Source organism: Podarcis filfolensis (assembly GCF_964270895.1).
Source record: "Podarcis filfolensis genome assembly, chromosome: 1".
In the NCBI taxonomy this organism is placed as follows: Eukaryota; Metazoa; Chordata; class Lepidosauria; order Squamata; family Lacertidae; genus Podarcis; species Podarcis filfolensis.
In genome coordinates, this window is record NC_139604.1 from 117,328,412 (window position 1) to 117,340,973 (window position 12,562).

The window sequence follows — 12,562 nt, forward strand, 5'->3', positions numbered from 1 at the left end:
TTGTCTTCCATAAACACGGTTTTAACAATGAGTCCGTAAGTGACTGTGGAGGCCAATTCTGGATCCACACGTCCTTCCACAGTGGGGACATTGGTTTCTGGGCAGGAGTTGATCACGGTGTGGATTTGCAAGCATGCCTTCTGCTTAGCACGTTTCCCCTTTGTGTCCTGAGTTTGAGTGTCTTCAAAGCAGATCTCAAAGTAGCTGTATTACTACAAAGGAATTTCAGAAATAGACTGGAAAGAGAAGCTGCTGAATTGCAACTCATTACCAAACTTAAAACCATGGAGAGACCTGGTCTGAACAAAGACATTGGATTCTTATCTCATTATACATGACAAAGCCATTTTTCACCTTCTCACCCCTTGCTTTTTCCTGTAAGACCTATTGCAGTCATTAAGCGTCGTCAACAGGCTCATCACAGCTACCTGCCAACCACCCATTCCCACCACCCTTCTGAGTAATACCCCTCCCCACCTTCTCACTATATAGAAGGATCTGGCAACTTCTGTTTCAGTGTATCTGAAGAAGTGTGCATGCACACGAAAGCTCATACCAAGAACTAACTTAGTTGGTCTTTAAGGTGCTACTGGAAGGGAAAATGTTTTTTTGTTTTGACTATGGCAGACCAACACGGCTACCTATCTGTAATTCAAAGCCCATGACACCCTTGGTAAAGGCTGTTCATGACTTGCTGGAAAGTTGTGGCCCAGTTAAGTTGGCCAAACTTTCCAGAACACAAGTGGTAATTTCACAGTGTCTGTTCTGTGTGCATTGCTTCTTTAGCCAGGCCTTGGAAATGTGAGGCATGTGTTTTCAGGACCCATCCTCCTGCTGTGACTCTTGTTTGTTTAAACTGTTTTTACTTTCTGGATTTTAGATTCTTATAATCTGCCTTGGGGCCTGCCGATGAAGGACGGGATAATAATTTTGATAATAATAAGGATTCTTTTTTATTATTATTATTATTGATTTTAATTCGTTTTACTACATCAAACATTAAAACAAACGAAGAAAACATACATAACACATACATACAAAAAAGAGTACATAAAAAAAGAAATAATAATAAAGAAAATAAAAGAAAAAACATCTCCTAACCTACGACACCAACAAACTAACTTACATTAACTAAATAACATACAACATTAATTGACTTCCCTTCATCTCGGTTTCAGAATATATTATATGATTTTTTATCTGCAGTTTCTTTTCCTCAAATAACTCTTTACATCACAAGTGTTACGTCACACCTACTGTGATTTTTAAATTTTTTACCTCTGTTTCCATGTATGTCATAAATTTATTCCATTCTTTATTAAACTTTATGTCTTTTTGATTTTTATTTTCTGTGTCATTTTTGCCAGTTCTAAATAGTCAAATAGTTTGATTTGCCACTCGTTTATAGTTGGGATTTTTGATTTCTTCCAATTCTGCGCTATTAGGGTTCTGGCAGCCACTGTCACGTACTGAAAGAGTGTTTGATCTTCCTTTTTGATTTCCTCTCCAGTTATCCCCAGCAAAAAGGCTTCGGATTTTTTTATAAAGGTATATTTGAGGATTTTTTTTAGTTCATTGTAAATAGATTCCCAGAATTTTTTGATAGGCTCACACAACCACAACATATGATAAAAATCGCCCTCCTTGATCTTACACTTCCAACATAATTTATCACCAGTTTTATATATTTTTTCCAATTTTACGGGCGTTACATACCACCTGTACATCATTTTATACATATTTTCCCTAAGTGTTGTACATGCCAAGAATCTCATACCTTTATTCCATAATGCCTTCCATTTGTCGAACTCTATGTTATGTCCGAAGTCCATTGCCCATCTCACCATTACCTCCTTTACTTCTTCATCCTTGGTGTCCCATTCAAGTAACAGGCTATACATTTTCGATAGGAGTTTTGTTTTACTTTCTAGTATTTCAATCTGGAATCTAGATTTTTTCTCACTTATCCCATTCTTTTTATCCTCAGTCCATATAGAATTAATTTGGTGAAATTGGATCCATCCTGTCAATTTGTTCTTTATTTCTTCATAGGGCCTAATCCTCCAACCGGTCTCTGTTTTTACTAGCAAGTCTTCATAGGTCCATCTTTCTCCTTCAATGTTTGTTTTTTTTTATTGTCAGGATATCAATTGGCGATAGCCACCAAGGGGTCTTCTGTTCCAATAATTTTTTGTTTCTTTCCCACACTTCCAGCAGTGGTCCTCTAAAAATGTGGTTAGAAAATCCTTTATGAACCTTTCCCTTGTTACGCCATAGATAAGAGTGCCAACCAAATCTTATATTAAATCCTTCTAGATCTAACAAGTCTTTATTTTTAATAACAATCCAATCTTTGACCCAACAAAGACACGAGGCTTCATAATACAACTTTAAATTTGGAACTGCGAATCCTCCCCTATCTCTTTGATCTGTAAGTAATTTAAATCTAATTCTGGGCCTTTTCCCTTGCCAGATAAATTTAGAGAGTATTTTCTGCCAATCTTTGAATACTGAGGTTCCCCTGATTATTGGTATATTTTGGAATAGGAACAACAGTTTCGGTAGTAAACTCATTTTAATTGCCGCCATTCTGCCCGACCAAGAAAGTTTTATTCTGTTCCAAGTATCTAAGTCCTTCGTTATTTCTTTCCATGTGGTTATGTAATTGTCTTCCATCAAATTTATATTCTTCATCGTTAACCAGATTCCAAGGTATTTTACTTTTTTTCTTACTTTAATACCAGTTTGAGATTCAAGATGGTTTTTTACCTCCTCTTTCACATTTTTAGTGATCATTTTAGTTTTTGTTCTATTTAATTTAAAACCAGATAATTTTCCAAATTCTTTTAACAGATCTAACACCTTACTAACACTCTCTTTTGGATCCTCCAAAAGAGGATCTTAAGGATTCTTAATATTGCACGGGTACAGCTGTACATGTGACATTCTTACTAGATGAAATTCCCCAAAGCTTGTGGAGTACATTGTTACCTTCGCCCTGACCTGCACCAGCATCACCAAAGTATCATCCGCCTTCTCTTGATTGATGGAACTCACCTGGAGGCATGGTTTGTGTGTGTAAATCAGAAAAGGTCTTTCACATCCTAGAGTCTTGGCGAGTGAAGTATTTCTACAAATGGCACGTGTGCTTTTCGTTCCCAACCAAAGTAGTTCTTAAGAGTGATATGAAGAATACTGGACAGAGTGCTGTTATGGATTCTTGCTGTGAATGAATGTGGAACTGCTCATTTAATTTAATAGCAGGTTACTTAGCTGAGAAGCCATAGATCCAAGGCCCTTGATCTTGCTTATTTGGGTTTTTATTCAAATAATGACCTGATTTGCATGCTTTTGCACTGTAGTTCAGCCCTGAGTTGATTAGTTCAACATGCATTCCTTGGTACTGTTGAGCAGCTCATATCTTTAGAAAGTGAACACCACTGGATAGCTTTGTTCAATCCTGCCAAAATAAAGGCTACATTATGGACATTGCAACACTAGGAAGAGACAGATGGAGTGATGGTTGGTAAAGGAGGTGGTTCTGAGACAAACTTGGGACAAGGCAGAGAAAACCAACAGGTTGGCTTTAAATAACGAAATTTTCGATGTTGACAGTGGTGAGGGTGGAGGTGATGTTGTTGATGATGATGACAAACTGAAGTGTTGTCCTCTTTCTTGCCAAAACAAGGCTTTTGAAGCAGCTAACAAAATTATAACATTATATGGAATGCTAATAAAATATTCAGCTCACTCAGCCCTCAGTCAGCATTGCTTTGTGTGCAGAAGGTCCCAGATTCAGTCCCAAGCATCTCCAAGTTGGGCTTGTAGACAACCTTGTCTGAAACCCTTTGTAGAAGCTGCCGGTCAGTGCACACCATACTGAGCTATATGGAGCAGTGGTGTGATGAGGTCTAAGGCAGCTTCCTTTGTTCCTTAATTCAACTTTGAAATTGCAGCTTCTACAAACAAAGAGTGTGCACCAGCCCTCAAAGCTCTACTAAATTAAAACAGTTCTTGATACAATTCTGAGTGTCAGGCCTAGGCTGGTTAGAAGATGACTGCTTGATGGACAGGTAAATCCAGGAGGAATCTAGGGGTACAGAGAAGATCCACAGAATCATAGAGAGCTGGAAGGGATCCTGAGGCACATCTAGTCCCCTGCAATGCAGGAATCTCACTAGAGCATCCATGACAGATGGCCATCCAACCTCTGCTTAAAAACCTCCAAGGAAGGAAAGTCTACCACCTCTTGTGGGAATCTGTTCCACTGCTGAACAGCTCTTGCTGTCAGAAGATCTCATTAAGTGCTGCAAATGTGCTTCCTGAAAATAAGGAAGCTGGATCAGCCCATCTAGGCCAGCACCCTGTTTTCACAGTGCCCAACCAAATGCCTATGGGAAACCAACAATCAAAACCCAACTGCAAGACCACCCTACCCTCCTCTGACAGTGAGGCAAAGCATAGCTACCACAGCTGGTAGCCATGGACCATGATTACATGTGGAAGTGTAGAGCAGGGGTCAGCAAACTTTTTCAGCAGGGGGCCGGTCCACTGTCCCTCAGACCTTGTGGGGGGCTGGACTATATTTTGAAAAAAATAGTAATAATGAACAAATTTCTATGCCCCACAAATAACCCAGAGATTTTAAATAAAGGGGCACATTATACTCATGTAAAAACACACTGATTCCCGGAACGTCCACAGGCCAGATTTAGAAGGCGATTGGGCAGGATCCAGCCCCCAGGCCTTAGTTTGCCTACCCATGGTGTAGAGCATTACAAGTAGAATGTTTGGAAGTGTAGACAACAGAGATACACCTGTAGCCAGTGGTGGCTGGTGCCCATTGAGATTGGTAGAGCAGGGTGCAGAAAGCCAACAGTAGGTGAAGCCAGAGCCAATGACTGGCCAAGCCAACTAGGTGCGTCTCCATTCTCCTCACTGTTGAGTTCTGCATGGGCAATACTAAGACTAGGGAGGGGGAAGCTGGCAGGCAGTGTCAGCCCATGGACTGTTTCTAAAGAAGAACGTGGGACAGGTTGAGTCTAGCTGAGGACAGGCTACCCCATCCACCCAAATGGAGCAGCCCCCACTACTAATAGCACTTATATCTTTCTATTTATTTTTTAAAGCATTTCAAAAGTCTATGAAGAGGAAGAATATATATATATATGAATGAGAAACTAGATCCTTTTTTGCTCAGGAAAGCAACACTAACTTTACCGCACAAGAGAAGAAGGAAGATTCTTCAGAGTAACTCTGGAATTGGCGCAGGTGAATGAAAATCTGGGGGAAATGTCGCCTATTTAAACCGATAGAAAAATGAGAAAGTGCACTGGATGTAATGATATTCATGTTCCTTTTGTCTCCTTCCCTGCCCTCTGCACCTACGACGAGGTGAGAACTCTAAGCACAAAAAAAAGAAACCGATAAAAAAAAAATCAAGCGGTGAGTCTTTTCGTACATCAGACTTTGTCATCAAGAGGTGGAGAAAAATGCAGAGATTTTGCTTTCATCTTGACAAAAAGGCTCCCTATATCTCTGCAATCACAGGGATAATTATACATGTATGATGAATACATGCATTGCTTTTGAATTTCCAGATCTACAGTAGGTGTTGTGTAGGTGGAAGCATAAAGCTTGTCATTTTAGACTTTATTGCCAAGGGTACTGTCCAGAAACCGAGTCCTTCATCTCTTATGAAAAGCTACATTCTGGTGGCATATTAACTCCCTTTTCTCTGTTGGTTTATCCACATCTACATCTCTCTCTCTCTCTCTCTCTCTCTCTCTCTCTCTCTCTCTCCCAACAATCCTCCGGCACGCATGCCCAACCACCTTTCTATATGATTTTTATAATGCTGAGAAAGAAATCATTGTGCTTATCAATGGCGATCGGACCAGTTTTGTGCTGCTAAACAAAGCAAAACTGCAGTGAAACTCTTTCCCAAATGCAATTTGGGACAACCATTGGGGTTATACGGAATCGTCTTCTGAATCTAGGGGAAAACTTGGTATGGTTATTATAAATTATCTGTACAGAGGCTAGCAGCTTATCATTAGAATAAGAAAGAAAACCCCCCTCTTGCAGGGTTACAACTATATAAAATAATCTGCACAAGTAGAGACAGGGAAATAGAGGAACAGGGAATTAATAGCGTTCTCTGGTGCATGCTTACTCAGTAGAAAATCACACTGAGCTGGATAAGGCTTTCTGCCAAGTGAGTGTGGAAAAGGCCATATGGAAATCACCACTACCACCACCACCAAATATAATTGCTTCCAAATTTTGGATAGGTAATTTAAATACTTGACCTTGGGAGATGAGGCTCGTGTCAACCAGGGTCAGGGCCTTTCCTATGGTGGCACCATCCCTGTAGGATGATTTACCAAGTGAGGTCTGTTAGGCTCCTTCATGTCACTGCTTTAGGCAGTTGATGAAGACCTGGGGCTGTACATAATGAAGTCTCCCTTGTCATGCAGAAAACTTCTGCTTGTGCAACAGAACGTCTCCCCTTTGTTCGCAGGTGTCCCCACCACCAAATCTGCTCCAGGGGTTGTGGGAACACTCAGAACAGGATTTAGGGGCATGCAGGTAGGGGGAGAGGGAGGGAACATTCTATTGTGCAAGTGGAAGTCCTTGCACAAACAGGAAAACTTCATTGCGTGCAATTCCTGGCATTTTTAAAGGTTGATCACATAATTTTGAGGGGCTCATTTCTACGTTGTTGGGGTTTTTTTGTGCTACTGGGATTTGTTAATGCATCTGAGTGCTTTGGGTTTTGTTTTTGTTTTTGTTTTGCTTTGTTTTGTTTTTTTTTAAAAAAAACATGCTTTGTTTTATTCTGTATCTGTTATTGTTTCCCATTCATCCTGAGTCTCTTTGGGGAAACTGGTGGTGAAAAGAGAGATGCTTTAAAGAAATAAAGAAATAAATAACAAAGAAGCAGGAAGCCTGATGATCAAAATTCTGGCAAAACCTTTGGGTCCTGCCCTAAAAGATGAGAGTGTCTGAAATAGCACTGTGGAAGAAGCAGACCCTGTGAGAAGTTCACTGTGCATCCAGGGTGAATCGCAGTCCACCCAGCAGAAGAAGAGTGGGAGGAAGAGTCATTTGCGACATGTTAAAGGAGAAGATCAAGAACACTAGCATGATGACGGCTGTTGAGTTTAAAAGGAGGGAGGGGAACTTATTACTGTGGGAAATGTTATTTTTGGATTCGTTTTGAAATTGCATCGATTGTTTCACCTTAGCCTATCCATCTCCAGCAAGGCCAGTGCTGGTTCCTCTTCCCCATTAACCCCATTGTTCCAGCCTGCCAGGTGATCTCAGGATGACGCCGTTGTTGTCTAAGCACATTTTCAGCATGGATAAACATTGTGGTTCTCTTTCTCAGCTGATTAGTATGACCATGCCCTTCAGAAGGTGCGCACTGGGTGCCCTCACTCCCACAGAGATGCTTTTTTCTAACTGCTTTGCTGGGTAGTGCGTTCCACCACCATCTGTCCTTGAAGTTAGACTTGTTAAAGATAAACTATTTCATCTTGCTTTGAACAAATCAAACAAAATAAGTTGGAAAGCAAGCAGGAAACACCGAATGCGAACATTTCAGTGGAGGGGAGGGGCAGTGGGAGGGAAGAATCCATGGTGGAATGACTGCTGTGTCCAAAGTCTTGTTGGATCTCTGTCAGCCAAGGCTGAAGGTGGTGGTAAGAGAATGACTAGATGAAGAACAAGTACATCTGTCTCTGAAAGATGCATTTTCCTCCCTTACAGGCCTTTGGATGCTGCAGATATCAGCAGCCTCCAAAATCTGGCAGCCTCCAAAACCCTTGCAATCTATGCCCAGTGCTATTTTTCTAGAAAAAGAGGTGCTGGAACCCACAAGGAACATCTCTCTTGTTCTCTTATAATGGCAATGGTACTCACCTGAGAGGTGTGGGAACTGAGTTCTGGTGAGTACCTACTGAAAAAAAGCCCTGTCCATACCAAACATACCAACCAACTCCTTTCCTCTCCTACTGACGCTGAATCACTTACATTCGGTGAGAGATTGCTGCAGAGGACTCTGTGATTGCAAACTAGGAGGCCTACCTCCTTAAAAAAAGAAAAAAAAAACCTGCAGAGAGGGAGGTCCGCAATACTTCAGGCAGAGGTCAGTTTCTGTGTCCAGGGCAGCTGTCTACCAGCTCCATCTGGTACGCAGGCCGAGACCCTACCTACCTGCAGACTGTCTCGCCAGAGTGGTGCATGCTCTAGTTATCTCCTGCTTGGACTACTGCAATACGCTCTACGTGGGGCTACCTTTGAAGGTGACTCGGAAACTACAACTAATCCAGAATGCGACAGCTACACTGGTGACTGGGGGTGGCCATCGAGACCATATAACACCGGTCTTGAAAGACCTACATTGGCTCCCAGTACGTTTCTGAGCACAATTCAAAGTGTTGGTGCCGACATTTAAAGCCCTAAATGGTCTTAGCCCAGTACACCTGAAGGAGTGTCTCCATCCCCATTGTTTGACACTGAGGTCCAGCTCCAAGGGCCTTCTGGCAGTTCCCTCACTGCGAGAAGCCAAGTTACAGGGAACCAGGCAGAGGGCCTTCTCGGTAGTGGTGCCCGCCCTGTGGAATGCCCTCCCCTCAGATGTCAAGGAAATAAACAACTATCTGACTTTTAGAAGACATCTGAAGGCAGTCCTGTTTAGGGAAGTTTTTAATGTTTGAAGTTTTATTCTGTTTTTAATGCTCTGTTGAAAGCTGCCCAGAGTGGCTGGAGAAACCCAGCCAGATGGGCGGGGGATAAATACATTATTATTATTATTATTATTATTATTATTATTATTATTATATTCATGGCTCATGGGACACTTTCCCATGGACCATGGGATTTCACTCTGAGACCGAACCGTTTTACCTAGAATCAAAGTTCAAGACAGGGGTTTGTGTAGCCAAGTGTTAGTCTTTGTTCCTCAGACTCATCTTTGTGAATTTGTCCACAGAGCCTTAGGGAAGCATATAAAATCCCAGGGCCTTTAGCTAATCGAGTGCACCATCACACTTGATAGCTTATTCTGAAGTGCACTAGACTAGCCTGCCTACTGTAACTTTTGCACATCTGTCTTGCTCACGAAGTACCAGCGATTGGATTGTACACAAACAGAAGATTGCTCTGGCAAGAAAATTGCGAAATTGCCAGAAGGAAAAGCAAATCAAGCAGGGGAAAGTGTTCCTCATTCATAAGAAGTTTCCAATTTTCTAAAGAAAAAAAGATACAAACCAGCAACACCCCTCATGCCCACTCCCCAATACCCCCACACGATGAAGATGTGCAACAGGGAATACATTTTCCTTTCATTACTTGTTTCTGAGCTTCCAAGGGGCAACTGGATGGCCATTATTACTAGAAACTGACTGTTTTAGTGGATGGATCTTTGGTTTCATAGAGTAGATGCCACCTTGCTATGGATCATCTTACTATTAGAATTACAAATCAGCTCTCAATTGTATAAACATCCAATTAAATTAAATCTGACTTATCAGATGATTGGGCAAAAATATGTGTTTTAAGGAGATGTCCAAACAGGAGATGTTCTTACTGGTAATTTTAATGTTTTATTCTATATTTTTTTGTAAGCAGCTTAGAGTGGTATATATGAAATAAACTGTATAATTTTTATCAGGTATTTGAAATATAAGCCATATATCTTATCAATCACAGTATGATACAAAACACAAAAAACCCAACAGGCAGAGGGCCTTCTCAGTAGTGGCGCCCACCCTGAGGAACGCCCTCCCACCAGATGTCAAGGAAATAAACAACTATCTGACTTTTAGAAGACATCTGAAGGCAGCCCTGTTTAGGGAAGTTTTCAATGTTTGATGTTTTATTGTGCTTTTAATATCTGTTGGGAGCTGCCCAGAGTGGCTTGGGAAACCCAGCCAGATGGGCAGGGTATAAATAATAAATAATAATAATAATAATAATAATAATAATAATAATAAATTATCAACCCTTCCACCTACTAACAACAACCAAAATACAGCCCATTACTAGTTAGTTCTGAAGACTGAACATACAAGAAAAGTAGAGAAATTCCAGGTGTGAGCAAATGAAAGAAAAGATACACCACCCAGCTATCACACCAACCAGAATTAATATAAACTGCCAGAAGAGTAGTATAGAAATTTTGTTAACTATTAAATAAAACAATGAGACTTACTCCCAGCTATGGATGGATGTCATTGCAGTTGTGCAGCGTAATTCTATACATGTCTACTCAGAGAAACAAACCTTGCTGATTTCAACGAGACTTAAATGTAAGAAAAGGACTGTGGTTAGCCTTTAGTCAATAAGAAATAAATCAATTAAATTTGACATCTGTAGCTGTTTCACCTATGGGCAGCTCAGTCACTTGGTTTACAAGGCCAGGCTGAAATACCGCCATGTTCACCTCCTTCTTTGGATCATGGCCTCTGCCTCTTTTGCCTCTGCACTCGTTTGCATTTCGCCGCACAATGCATAATGTCTCTAATCGCCACGATCTACTATTCGTCTCTCGCCTCTTTTATCATCGTATGCCATTATAAATCATTTACAAATTATAATGTTATTATCCACATCTATCCCCTTATTCAGCAACTTCCCCGCCAACTCATATTATTAACTCAGGCCACTCATTTCTTTCCTACCTCCTTCTTAAATGAGACAAGCAGCCTTGTCACAGTATGCATGGGCAGACTCTACAGGAGAGGCAAGCGGCAATAGAATGATGCAGCAGGAGAGGAGCAGGAGCCAGGTCAACTGCAAACCAGACGAAACTTTTGTTACCATCATCCTTCTTTGCTTTGCTACTGCTTCCCCCAAACAGAGTGGAGAGACACCAGACCATCTTTAGAGGACACTTGGCCCGTCCACCGCTGATTTCTAACAGCTGGCCTTGACACCAGGCTTCTGGGTGGGGAGATTAAATGCAAAAAATTGTTAGTTCGGTGGGAATGGTTTTTGGACAGGGGGAAGTTGAGATTTTGTTCATTTTCTAATTAGTGGGTCACAGTATTGATTATTTGGGCATTGTTAATGTTGTTTGCTACTCTTTATATGGGGACGCGGGTGGCGCTGTGGGTTAAACCACAGAGCCTAGGACTTGCTGATCAGAAGGTCAGCGATTCGAATCCCCGCGACGGAGTGAGCTCCCATTGCTCGGTCCCTGCTCCTGCCAACCTAGCAGTTTGAAAGCACGTCAAAGTGCATGTAGATAAATAGGTACCGCTCCAGTGGGAAGGTAAACGGCGTTTCCGTGTGCGGCTCTGGTTCGCCAGAAGTGGCTTAGTCATGCTGGCCACATGACCCAGAAGCTGTACACCAGCTCCCTCAGCCAATAAAGCGAGATGAGCGCTGCAACCCTAGAGTTGGGCATGACTGGACCTAATGGTCAGGGGTCCCTTTACCTTTACTATTTATATGGCTGGTCCCCCCTCCCATAGATGTTATATTATGTGAAATATTAATGTATTATATTATTCCCAGCCGCCTGTTACCCCTATAAAATCATGTATTGTATATTTTTATTTACTGTAAGTCACTTGGAGACCTTTGGGTTTATTTACTGTGTCACTTGGAGACCTTTAATAAGTTCCATCTATCATCATCTATCTATCATCTATCTATCTATCTATCTATCTATCTATCTATCTATCTATCTATCATCTATCTATCTATCTATCTATCTATCTATCTATCTATCATCTATCTATCTATCTCTCTCTATCTAACAACAACAACAACAAAAACAACAACAATAGGAGTATCTCTAAACAAGGTTTCCTTGTGACTAGGGGACATATTTTCTTGATAGTGTTTGCTATATGCTGTTGATGCCAGAGTGGTGCATGCTCTGGTTATCTCCCGCTTGGACTACTGCAATGTGCTCTATGTGGGGCTATCTTTGAAGGTGACTTGGAAACTACAACTTATCCAGAATGTGGCAGCCAGACTGGTGCCTGGGAGTGGCTGCCGAGACCACATAACAGCAGTCCTGAAAGACCTACATTGGCTCCCAGTATGTTTCCGGGCACAATTCAAATTGTTGGTGCTGACCTTTAAAGCCCTAAATGGTCTCAGCCCAGTATACCTGAAGGAGCGTCTGCACCCCCATCGTTTGGCCCAGACACTGAGGTCCAGCTCTGAGGGCCTTCTGGCGGTTCCCTCACTGCAAGAAGCCAAGTTACAGGGAACCAGGCAGAGGGCCTTCTCGGTAGTGGCGCCCTCCCTGTGGAATGCCCTCCCACCAGATGTCAAAGAGAACAACAACTACCAGAATTTTAGAAGACATCTGAAGGCAGCCCTGTTTAGAGAGGCTTTTAATGTTTGATGTAGTACAGTATTTTAATATTTTTTTGGAAGCTGCCCAGAGTGGCTGGGGAAGCCCAGCCAGATGGGCAGGGTATAAATTAATTGTTGTTGTTGTTGTTGTTGTTGTTGTTGTTGTTGTTGTTGTTGTTGTTGTTGTTATTGATAGATAGTTGGGTTTGTAAAACTGGTGTTGTTTCTTTTCTAGATCTAA